A 12827-nucleotide genomic window follows, 5' to 3' on the forward strand; every position below is an offset into this window, starting at 1 on the left:
CCGGACGAACATCGTACACCCGATCGCTTATAAAAGTCATAGCACACCTGTCCTCAATGAGCCGGTCGATTTGACACCTCATTCATGGGTCTATGACAAAAACTGCGGGAGGAGTAGCGCGCAGAAATTGTGTCCAGAAGAAGAAGAAGAAGAACTAGAATGTACATTTCCTGAAGAAAATGTGAATGGTGCTTGCAGTGGCAAAACTCGGCACTCTTGATTAGCATGATGCTAACATAATTACCGTCCTGCTAGGATGTTTTTATCAAGATGCTAACATGATTAGCATGTTGCTGGCATTATGCTAACACCCTTAGCATGCTGCTAGCATGTTTTTAGAAAGATGCTAATCATGTTAGCATTATGCTAGCAACATGCTAACATGATTAGCATTTGTTGCTAGCATAATGCTAACACCCTTAGCATGCTGCTAGCATGTTTTTAGAAAGATGCTAATCATGTTAGCATAATGCTAGCAACATGCTAACATGATTAGCATAATGCTAGCATGATGCTAGCATGATTACCATGTTGCTAGCATGTTTTTAACAAGATGCTAACATAATTAGCATGTTTGCTAGCATGATGCTAACATGATTAGCATGCTACTAGCATGATGCTAACACAATTAGCATGTTACCAGCATGATGTAACACATTTTTACTAGTTTGTGTCATGTTTAAACCCTAAGCTAATCACTATTAGCATGTAGCTATTCACTGCTAGCATGTGTAGCATGTTGGAAGTTCAGTTTGCTAGCATGAGTCAAAAGAGCCAACCGCCATGTCTCTATGATGCTCTGATGCAGAGATATAGATCTTGCTAAACGGTTGCTAGGGTACTCTGTTTGGTTGCTAAGGAGTGGCTTGGCAGCTACCAATGATGATACTCCAAAGGCTGCTTGACAATATAAACCAACCCCCATGTCTTTATGATGTTCTGATGCAGAGATATAGATCTTGCAAAACGGTTGCTAGGGTACTCTGTTTGGTTGCTAGGGAGTGGCTTGGCAGCTGCTAGTAATGATAAACCAAAGGCTGCTTGCCAGTATAAATGATATAAACCAACCCCCATGCCTCTATGATATTCAGATTTGAAGATATCTGCCTATGCTTTGGGTTGCTAGGGTGCTTTAAATGGTTGCTAAGGCGTGGCTATGATGTCTTTAAGGTGATTTGTGATTGGCGGTTTGCTGCCTCCAGTCAAATGAGCCCACCCTCTTGTTTGTACGACACTTCTATCCAAAGATATTCATTTGACCTTTTTCAATGGAAGTCAATGGAACTTGTTGCTATGGTGCTCTATATGGTTGCTAGGGCGTGGCTTGATAGCTTCACAATGATCCTGAGAGACTGATTGGTTGCCTGAGTAAAATGGGCCCACCCCCTTGTCTCTATGACATTGTGATCCAGAGTTATGTTCAATACAAAATCCCTATGTAATTTCCCATAGTAGGAAAAACACAGTACTTCCTGGTTCATGGGCACGGCTTCACCATAGTATGTCTATGGGGCAACTTTGGGCAGCTCTTGCGCCCCAGGGGTACAACTTACACCCCATTTTGAGGTATGGTCTGAGAGAGCCTATCAGGCTCTTCAAACGTGGTAACCCACATGTTTCTATGAAATTCTCGTTAGGAGCTATTACTCATCAAAGTTTGTCCCAATGCAAAGTCTATGGGATTTTTTTCGCTACTTTTTCGCCCGCCGGACGAACATCGTACACCCGATCGCTTATAAAAGTCATAGCACACCTGTCCTCAATGAGCCGGTCGATTTGACACCTCATTCATGGGTCTATGACAAAAACTGCGGGAGGAGTAGCGCGCAGAAATTGTGTCCAGAAGAAGAAGAAGAAGAACTAGAATGTACATTTCCTGAAGAAAATGTGAATGGTGCTTGCAGTGGCAAAACTCGGCACTCTTGATTAGCATGATGCTAACATAATTACCGTGAAATTGTGTCCAGAAGAAGAAGAAGAAGAATAATAAGTATGCAGAAGAATAAGAATGGAGCTTTGCCTTTGGCAAGCACCATTAATAATAAGTATGCAGAAGAATAAGAATGGAGCTTTGCCTTTGGCAAGCACCATTAATAATAATAATTAAAGCTGCAAGCAGCATTTACCGGGGTTCAAGCATTTAAGACCTTTAATCAGATATGCATAAAAAGATATTTTATAGTTTGAAAGATATTTAAGTTTTATTTAGCAAGCATGTCACCACTTAAATCACAGATGAACAGCTATGATATATGCTAAACCAAACACAGAGAAAGAAAAGGCTTAAACAATAATACGCATGCTTACTCATACACACACACACCACTTATTGGTTCACTTTCATTCTGTGTCAAAACAGTATGTGTTTTGTGTTTCAAGTATATTTCCATGTTCACTACATTAATTAAACATGCTTACAAACACATTTTGTTGCAAATATGGATATTTGAAATCAATAATGAGGTAAGAAAATGCTTATTCCAGGTTTTCCCTTTAAAAATCATCATTTTCAGGTCTCAATGTAATTGTAATGTTGTATTATTGCAAAAAAACATATGTCAGATGAACAAATGAAGAGGTAAACCTTGACAAAATGTGATTTGTAATGATATTATAAGGATTTATATAGTTTAAAAGAGATATAACATGACAAAACCTTGAAAAAAACTCAAAATCTTGAACTATATTAGTGGCCTTCTACTGCCATCTGGTGGCAAATGACAATTTCAGGACATACAAAATATGAACATTGTCATTCAACACATTTTTAACTGTTGAAGTTAGCTATTGTCCCGATCTCCATGAAATTGCTTGTTTAGAGTCATGTCACACGTCCTTGCTTATTTTCAGAAAGATCTGAGCATTCCTTGGAGAGATATATGGCTTTCAGGGACACTTGGTGAAGGCCACATTTTGAAATGACCCTTTTATATCCACTAATGCAAAAGTTCAACTTTTTGATTATTATTAAACAACAGAGTCCAGATAATTGTACTGCATTGGTTTTATTCAGATTAAGCAAAAAACCTGATTAGTATGCAAAAGTAGGTTTTTAAAATATTCTTGAATGAACGATTTGATTGACATAATAAATGATGGGTAACGAAATGTTTACTGCAAGTCTCCTTAAAGTTTCACATAATGTGGCACAATTGTCATTAATAATTCAACCGAAATTGAGTGATGCATTTTGACAAAATGTGATTGTAATCATTAATAGTGATTTTATCAAGTCTAAATATGCATTACAGAACAATATGACTACTTTAACCAGCAGGTGGCAGCAAAGGACCAGTCATTAGCCTACTTTCAGTTTAAAAATGGTCTGGTTTTGTACATTTTCCATGACTGCATTAAACATGTTTACACACACATTGTTGTAGATATTTGACATACATGATAGGTAAGAAAATCTTAGTGCAAGTCTTGTCTTTCTGACAACAAAATAATGAATGAATGATAAATGGGAATTTGGTTTTTCGCTTATATCTCAGGAACAGGACATCGAAAAATTCTGAAACTCAGAGGGTAGATAGAGCTCAACAGGCCCTGTGGAACGAGACCATCGCGGGGACAGTGAGTGTTGGGGGTCGGGAGTTACGCCTGGTCTAATGCGTATCTTTTTGTGCTTATATCTCAAGAACGCCAAGACCAAATCGCACCAAACTTGAATCGAATCTAGTTGGGGAAAGGGCCTTTCCAACGAGCCCTTCCCTAAGGTCCTAGGAGGTAGGGCTCGGGAGTTACGGCCGTTTAAAGTCGGGGGTCCCGCGAACTAGCGATCCGCGGGGGGGCGTCCCCGAGGCCCGCGACGGATGTGGCCGCTCAAGGGCTGGGAGGGGACCTTGCCATCCGAGTTTGAGCTCGCGGGGACTTTCGGTTCCTGAGTTAGAAGCAAAAATGTACCGGGATGTGACGTCATTGGCGGCCGCCATTTTAAATCGCGCCCGCTGGTTTTTGGCTAATATCTCGGCGAAAATTCAATGAAAATGCCTGAAATTCATAGTGTGGACAGACGTCATCTAGACTGTTCGAATGAGCTCAGTGCTGGCTGGATTGGTTGAGATTTCGTTTATAAACATAGGAATATTGTCATTTTTCATCATTATAACTGTTATAACTTCTATACCTGTTGCCCAATCTTCACAAAATTTGTCATGCTTATTTAGAATAATATTTGGCATATGCTCACTTATTTTCGTGAAGTTCCGAGTTTTCGTTTAGGATTTATAGGCTTTTGAGTACATTTTGCCACACCCATTTTCTAAATGACCAGTTATAGCAACCCAAAGGACAAAGTTCAACTTTTTTTTGATAATTATTGATCTAGAGAGTCCATAGAATTGTCCTACACTGGTTTCATTCCAATCGGGTGAAAAACCTAGGACTAGTTCGCAAAAGTAGGTTTTTCACATATTTGCGAATAATTAATGAACGATTTGATTGACAGAATTGGTTCTTGAGGCAAAGTTGTTCAGCATGAGGAGATCTATCAAATGATATGCATTTTATGAAACACCATGTGATTACCGAGTCGTAAAACTCGTTAGCGCCAACTTGTGGCCGATTTCTTTCAAAATTCTTACAGACCTCTAGGACCATGAGTTGAACATGCCCATTGAGTTTCGTTCCGATCGGCCTCCGTTAACCTGGTCTAATAGGTGCTTAAACTTCATTGGCCGATGGCGGCCATGTTTTTTGAGATACGCCAATGTCCTCATAGACCATCATGCCCCCTTGGACCAAGACACTGCATGCCAAATTTCAAGTCGATTGGACTAACGGTTGCTTAGTTACAGACGTGTTTATGTTTTTTTCAAGTTATAGCGCCACCTAATGCCCAATCGACGAGATTTTTTTATCGTGACCAAAGAATGAGCCCATACACATGTGTACCGAGTTTGGTGCAAATATCTCATTTCGTTCTCGAGTTATAGCCATTTTAGTAAAAGTGGCTCCGCCCTTAACGTACGTTTTGGCGCCCCTTCGTGACCGTGAATCAAAATTTCAACTTTTTTTGATAATTATTGATATTCACACTCCAGAGAACATTTCTGCACTGGTTTGGTTCCGATCGGGCAAAAAACCTAGGACTAGTTCGAAAAGTAGGTTTTGGACAAAATTCAAAATGGCGGGAAAACGGGACCTCGGAGAGCGAATCTGATCTTCTACGCTTGTCACCGCCTTGACGCAAGGATTCCAAATATGTAATTCTTTTAATCTACGACAAACGGTTTAGGAGTTATGAGCCATTTTGCGCATTTGATCGCTGTAGCGCCACCTATTGGCCGATTTGGGTCATACTTTGTCAACCTCTCCTCGATTTTTGTACTATCATCTGACAAAGTTTCAAGTCTCTAGGCCTTACGGTTTGGGCTGCACGATGCGTTTTACGGCAGAAGAAAAAGAATAATAATAATAATAATAATAATAAAAATCAGCACAATAACAATAGGGTTTCAGCACTACGTGCTTGAACCCCTAATAATAATAAAAATCAGCACAATAACAATAGGGTTTCAGCACTACGTGCTTGAACCCCTAATTAAAGCTGCAAGCAGCATTTACCGGGGTTCAAGCATTTAAGACCTTTAAGCAGATATGCATAAAAAGATACTTTAAAGTTTCAAAGATATTTAAGTTTTATTTAGCAAGCATGGAAACACCTAAATCATAGAAGGAATTGACCATTTTCAGCCAAAACAGGCAATTTACCATTGAAAATATATGGATTTTAAAGCTTTTACAGTTATAGCGCCACCTATTGGTCGATCTCCATAAAAATTGGCATGCTTCTTTAGAGGCATATGCTGCGTGTGCTCACTTAATTTCGTGAAGTTCTGAGTTTTAATTTAGGAATTATAAGCTCTTGAGTACATTTTGCCACGCAAAATGTTTTGTTGTAGATATTTGAAATTACATGATAGGTAAGAAAATCTTAGTGCAAGTCTTGTCTTTTTCACACCAAAATAATGAATGAATGAATGATGAATAGGAATTTGGTTTATCGCTTATATCTCAGGAACAGGACATCGAAAAATTCTGAAACTCAGAGGGTAGATAGAGCTCAACGGGCCCTGTGGAACAATCCTGTTCCTGCAGATCTACCTTCCTACAGAATTCAGCTTTAGCCCAGCTCAACACAACACACCTGTCTGTAATTATGAAGTGCTCCTGAAGATCTTAATTATAACTGATTCAGGTGTGTTTTATCAGGGTTGGAGCTAAAATGTGCAGGTAGGTAGATATCCAGGAACAGGATTGGGCACCCCTGGTTTAAAGGGATTTTAAATGACAAAACATTGAATTCTTGAAACCTTGAATTATATTAGTGGCCTTCTGCTGCCATCTGGTGGCACAAAATGACAGTGTCAGGCAATTCATTATAGAAATATATAGTTTTAAAGGTTTTTTGACAGTTATAGCGCCACCTATTGCCCGATCTCCACCATTTTTGGGGGATGTCCTCGGAGTGTATCCATACATATGTGTGCCAAATTTGGTGAAAAAATCTCATTTCGTTTTGACGTTATAGACACTTATATATATGAGCGCATAAAAATTGACCCATGAAAGACTTTGATTGGATTTTTTTGCCACTTCCTATCAAAATTTTGACATTTGGGCTTTAACATATAGTAAACCAACTTAGGTTTCGTGTTTTCTACGGTGGTTTCGTGACGATCGGACAAACGGTTTCGAAAATATTCGCAAATAAAGCGCAAATAAAGTGCAAATAAATATTCGCAAACTGCGTGTGCTCACTTAATTTCGTGAAGTTCTGAGTTTTAATTTAGGAATTATGAGCTCTTGAGTACATTTTGCCACGCAAAATGTTTTGTTGTAGATATTTGAAATTACATGATAGGTAAGAAAATCTTAGTGCAAGTCTTGTCTTTTTCACACCAACATAATGAATGAATGAATGATGAATAGGAATTTGGTTTATCGCTTATATCTCAGGAACAGGACATCGAAAAATTCTGAAACTCAGAGGGTAGATAGAGCTCAACGGGCCCTGTGGAACGAGACCATCGCCGGGACAGTGAGTGTTGGGGGTCGGGAGTTACGCCTGGTCTAATGCGTATCTTTTTGTGCTTATATCTCAAGAACGCCTAGACCAAATCGCACCAAACTTGAATCGAATCTAGTTGGGGAAAGGGCCTTTCCAACGAGCCCTTCCCCAAGGTCCTAGGAGGTAGGGCTCGGGAGTTACGGCCGTTTAAATTCGGGGGTCCCGCGAACTAGCGATCCGCGGGGGCGTCCCCGAGGCCCGCGACGGATGTGGCCGCTCAAGGGCCGGGAGGGGACCTTGCCATCCGAGTTTGAGCTCGCGGGGACTTTCGGTTCCTGAGTTAGAAGCAAAAATGTACCGGGATGTGACGTCATTGGCGGCCGCCATTTTAAATCGCGCCCGCTGGTTTTTGGCTAATATCTCGGCGAAAATTCAATGAAAATGCCTGAAATTCATAGTGTGGACAGACGTCATCTAGACTGTTCGAATGAGCTCAGTGCTGGCTGGATTGGTTGAGATTTCGTTTATAAACATAGGAATATTGTCATTTTTCATCATTATAACTGTTATAACTTCTATACCTGTTGCCCAATCTTCACAAAATTTGTCATGCTTATTTAGAACAATATTTGGCATATGCTCACTTATTTTCGTGAAGTTCCGAGTTTTCGTTTAGGATTTATAGGCTTTTGAGTACATTTTGCCACACCCATTTTCTAAATGACCAGTTATAGCAACCCAAAGGACAAAGTTCAACTTTTTTTGATAATTATTGATCTAGAGAGTCCATAGAATTGTCCTACACTGGTTTCATTCCAATCGGGTGAAAAACCTAGGACTAGTTCGCAAAAGTAGGTTTTTCACATATTTGCGAATAATTAATGAACGATTTGATTGACAGAATTGGTTCTTGAGGCAAAGTTGTTCAGCATGAGGAGATCTATCAAATGATATGCATTTTATGAAACACCATGTGATTACCGAGGCGTAAAACTCGTTAGCGCCAACTTGTGGCCGATTTCTTTCAAAATTCTTACAGACCTCTAGGACCATGAGTTGAACATGCCCATTGAGTTTCGTTCCGATCGGCCTCCGTTAACCTGGTCTAATAGGTGCTCAAACTTCATTGGCCGATGGCGGCCATGTTTTTTGAGATACGCCAATGTCCTCATAGACCATCATGCCCCCTTGGACCAAGACACTGGATGCCAAATTTCAAGTCGATTGGACTAACGGTTGCTTAGTTACAGACGTGTTTATGTTTTTTTCAAGTTATAGCGCCACCTAATGCCCAATCGACGAGATTTTTTTATCGTGACCAAAGAATGAGCCCATACACATGTGTACTGAGTTTGGTGCAAATATCTCATTTCGTTCTCGAGTTATAGCCATTTTAGTAAAAGTGGCTCCGCCCTTAACGTACATTTTGGCGCCCCTTCGTGACCGTGAATCAAAATTTCAACTTTTTTTTGATAATTATTGATATTCACACTCCAGAGAACATTTCTGCACTGGTTTGGTTCCGATCGGGCAAAAAACCTAGGACTAGTTCGAAAAGTAGGTTTTGGACAAAATTCAAAATGGCGGGAAAACGGGACCTCGGAGAGCAAATCTGATCTTCTACGCTTGTCACCGCCTTGACGCAAGGATTCCAAATATGTAATTCTTTTAACCTACGACAAACGGTTTAGGAGTTATGAGCCATTTTGCGCATTTGATTGCTGTAGCGCCACCTATTGGCCGATTTGGGTCATACTTTGTCAACCTCTCCTCGATTTTTGTACTATCATCTGACAAAGTTTCAAGTCTCTAGGCCTTACGGTTTGGGCTGCACGATGCGTTTTACGGCAGAAGAAAAAGAATAATAATAATTAAAGCTGCATGCAGCATTTTATCGGGGTTCAAGCATTTAAGGCAGTTTAAGGCAGGATTTGTCTTATTTAGCAAGCATGTACCACTGAAATCATATATGCTAAAACAAACACAGAAAGAAAAGGTTTAAACAGTAATACCTTATACATACGAAGCATGCTTTACACACATACACACACACACATAAACAAAAAACTATAATTTTCAGGTCACAATGTAATTGTAATGTTGTCTTACTGCAAAGACATAAGTCACATGAACAAATGAAGTGGTAAACCTTGAAAAAAATGTGATTTGTAATGTTATTATAAGGATTTATATAGTTTAAAGTAGGGGTGCCCAATCCTGTTCCTGGAGATCTACCTTCCTACAATTCAGCTCTAGCCCAGCTCAACACACCTGTCTGTAATTATGAAGTGCTCCTGAAGATCTTAATTAACTGATTCAGGTGTGTTTTATCAGGGTTGGAGCTAAAATGTGCAGGTAGGTAGATGTCCAGGAACAGGATTGGGCACCCCTGGTTTAAAGGGATTTTAAATGACAAAACATTGAATTCTTGAAACCTTGAATTATATTAGTGGCCTTCTGCTGCCATCTGGTGGCACAAAGTGACAGTGTCAGGCAATTCATTATAGAAATATATAGTTTTAAAGGTTTTTTGACAGTTATAGCGCCACCTATTGCCCGATCTCCACCATTTTTGGGGGATGTCCTTGGAGTGTATCCATACATATGTGTGCCAAATTTGGTGAAAATATCTCATTTCGTTTTGACGTTATAGACACTTATATATATGAGCGCATAAAAATTGACCCATGAAAGACTTTGATTGGATTTTTTGCCACTTCCTATCAAAATTTTGACATTTGGGCTTTAACGTATAGTAAACCAACTTAGGTTCCGTGTTTTCTACGGTGGTTTCGTGACGATCGGACAAACGGTTTCGAAGATATTCGCAAACGTTTTTTAAGCGCTAAATCACAACGTGGCACAAACCGTTTTCCGAAACCTGGCAAGTCTGATATGGTTGAACTCGGCAAGGATTCAGGAGTCTAAAGATATATCTCCCGTTGAAATAAGTCGATCACATCCAGAGTTATATACAATTTCATCCAAAAGCATTAAAAACACAAGTTTTTTAAAGTTTTCTAACAGTTATAGCGCCACCTATGGTCCGATCTCCATAAAAATTGGTGTGCTTCTGTATAGTCATACTCTGCATGCGTTCACCAATTTTCGTGAAGTTCTGAGTTTTCGTTTAGGTTTTATAGGCTTTTGGGTATATTTAGCCACGCCCACTTTCTAAATGACCCCGTTATAGCGACCCAAAGGATAAAGTTCAACTTTTTTTTAATAATTATTGATATAGAGAGTCCAGAGAATTGTTCTACACTGGTTTTATTCCGATTAGGCGAAAAACCTAGGACTAGTTCGCAAAAGTAGGTTTTTAAAATATTCATGAATAATTAATGAACGGTTTGATTGACAGAATTGGTTCTTGAGGCAAAATTGTTCAGCATGAGTAGATCTATCAAATGATATGCATATTGTGTGGATTTATGAAACACCATGTGATTACAGAGTCGTAAAACTCGTTAGCGCCAACTAGTGGCCGATTTCTTTCAAAATTGGTACAGACGTCCATGAGCACGATTCGATCATGCACACCGAGTTTCGTTCCGATCGGGCTCCGTTAACCTTGTCTAATAGGTGCTCAAATTTCATTGGCCGATGGCGGCCATGTTTTTTGAGATACGCCAATGTTCTCATAGACAATCATGCCCCCTTGGACCAAGACACTACACGCCAAATTTTAAGTCAATCGGACTAACGGTTGCATAGTTACAGCTGTTTTCATGTTTTTTTCGCGTTATAGCGCCACCTAGTGGCCAATCGTCGCGATTTTTTTATCGTGACCAAAAATTTAGCCCGTATACAGGTGTACCAAGTTTGGTGCAAATATCTAATTTCGTTCTCGAGTTATAGCCATTTTAGTAAAAGTGGCTCCGCCCACATCGTACGTTTTGGCGCCCTTTAGTGACCGTGAATGAAAATTTCAACTTTTTTTTAATAATTATTGATAATCACACTACAGAGAACATTTCTGCACTGGTTTGGTTCTGATCGGGCAAAAAACCTAGGACTAGTTCGCAAAAGTAGGTTTTGGACAAAATTCAAAATGGCGGGAAAACGGGACCTCGCAGCGCGAATCTTTTTTTCTATGCTTTTAACCGCCTTGACCCAAGGATTCCAAATATGTAAATTTATTAATCTACGATAAACGGTTTAGGAGTTATGAGCCATTTCGCACATTTGATCGCTGTAGCGCCACCTATTGGCCGATTTGGGTCATACTTTGTCAACCTCTCCTCGATTTTTGTACTATCATTTGACAAAGTTTCAAGTCTCTAGCACTTACGGTTTAGGCTGCACAATCAGTTTTACGGCAGAATAATAATAATAATAATAATAATAATAATAATGATAATAATTAAAGCTGCAAGCAGCATTTACCGGGGTTCAAGCATTTAAGACCTTTAAGCAGATATGCATAAAAAGATATTTTAAAGTTTGAAAGATATTTAAGTTTTATTTAGCAAGCATGTCACCACTTAAATCACAGATGAACAGCTATGATATATGCTAAACCAAACACAGAGAAAGAAAAGGCTTAAACAATAATACGCATGCTTACTCATACACACACACACACCACTTATTAGGTTCACTTTCATTCTGTGTCAAAACAGTATCTGTTTTGTGTTTCAAGTATATTTCCATGTTCACTACATTAATTAAACGTGCTTACAAACACATTTTGTTGCAGATATGGATATTTGAAATCAATAATGAGGTAAGAAAATGCTTATTCCAGGTTTTCCCTTTAAAAATCATCATTTTCAGGTCTCAATGTAATTGTAATGTTGTATTATTGCAAAAAAACATATGTCAGATGAACAAATGAAGAGGTAAACCTTGACAAAATGTGATTTGTAATGATATAATAAGGATTTATATAGTTTAAAAGAGATTGGAAAAACCTTGAAATCTTGAACTATATTAGTGGCCTTCTACTGCCATCTGGTGGCAAATGACAATTTCAGGACATACAAAACATATGAACATTGTCATTCAACACATTTTTAACTGTTAAAGTTAGCTATTGTCCCGATCTCCATGAAATTGCTTGTTTAGAGTCATGTCACACGTCCTTGCTTATTTTCAGAAAGATCTGAGCATTCCTTGGAGAGATATATGGCTTTCAGGGACACTTGGTGAAGGCCACATTTTGAAATGACCCTTTTATATCCACTAATGCAAAAGTTCAACTTTTTTTGATCATTATTAAACAACAGAGTCCAGAGAATTGTACTGCATTGGTTTTATTCAGATTGAGCAAAAAACCTGATTAGTATGCAAAAGTAGGTTTTTAAAATATTCTTGAATGAACAATTTGATTGGCAAAATAAATGATGGGTAACAAAATGTTTACTCCAAGTCTCCTTAAAGTTTCACATAATGTGGCAAAATTGTCATTAATACTTCAACCGAAATTAAGTGATGCATTTTGACAAAATGTGATTGTAATCATTAATAGTGATTTTATCAAGTCTAAATATGGATTATAGAACAATATGACAACTTTAACCAGCAGGTGGCAGCAAAGGACCAGTCATTAGCCTACTTTCATGGTCTGGTTTTGGTTTTGTACATTTTCCATGACTGCATTAAACATGTTTACACACACATTGTTGTAGATATTTGAAATACATGATAGGTAAGAAAATCTTAGTGCAAGTCTTGTCTTTCTGACAACAGAATAATGAATGAATGATAAATGGGAATTTGGTTTTTCGCTTATATCTCGGGAACAGGACATCGAAAAATTCTGAAACTCAGAGGGTAGATAGTGCTCAACAGGCCCTGTGGAACGAGACCA

This window comes from Chanodichthys erythropterus, chromosome 11, assembly GCF_024489055.1.
Source record: "Chanodichthys erythropterus isolate Z2021 chromosome 11, ASM2448905v1, whole genome shotgun sequence".
In the NCBI taxonomy this organism is placed as follows: domain Eukaryota; kingdom Metazoa; phylum Chordata; class Actinopteri; order Cypriniformes; family Xenocyprididae; genus Chanodichthys; species Chanodichthys erythropterus.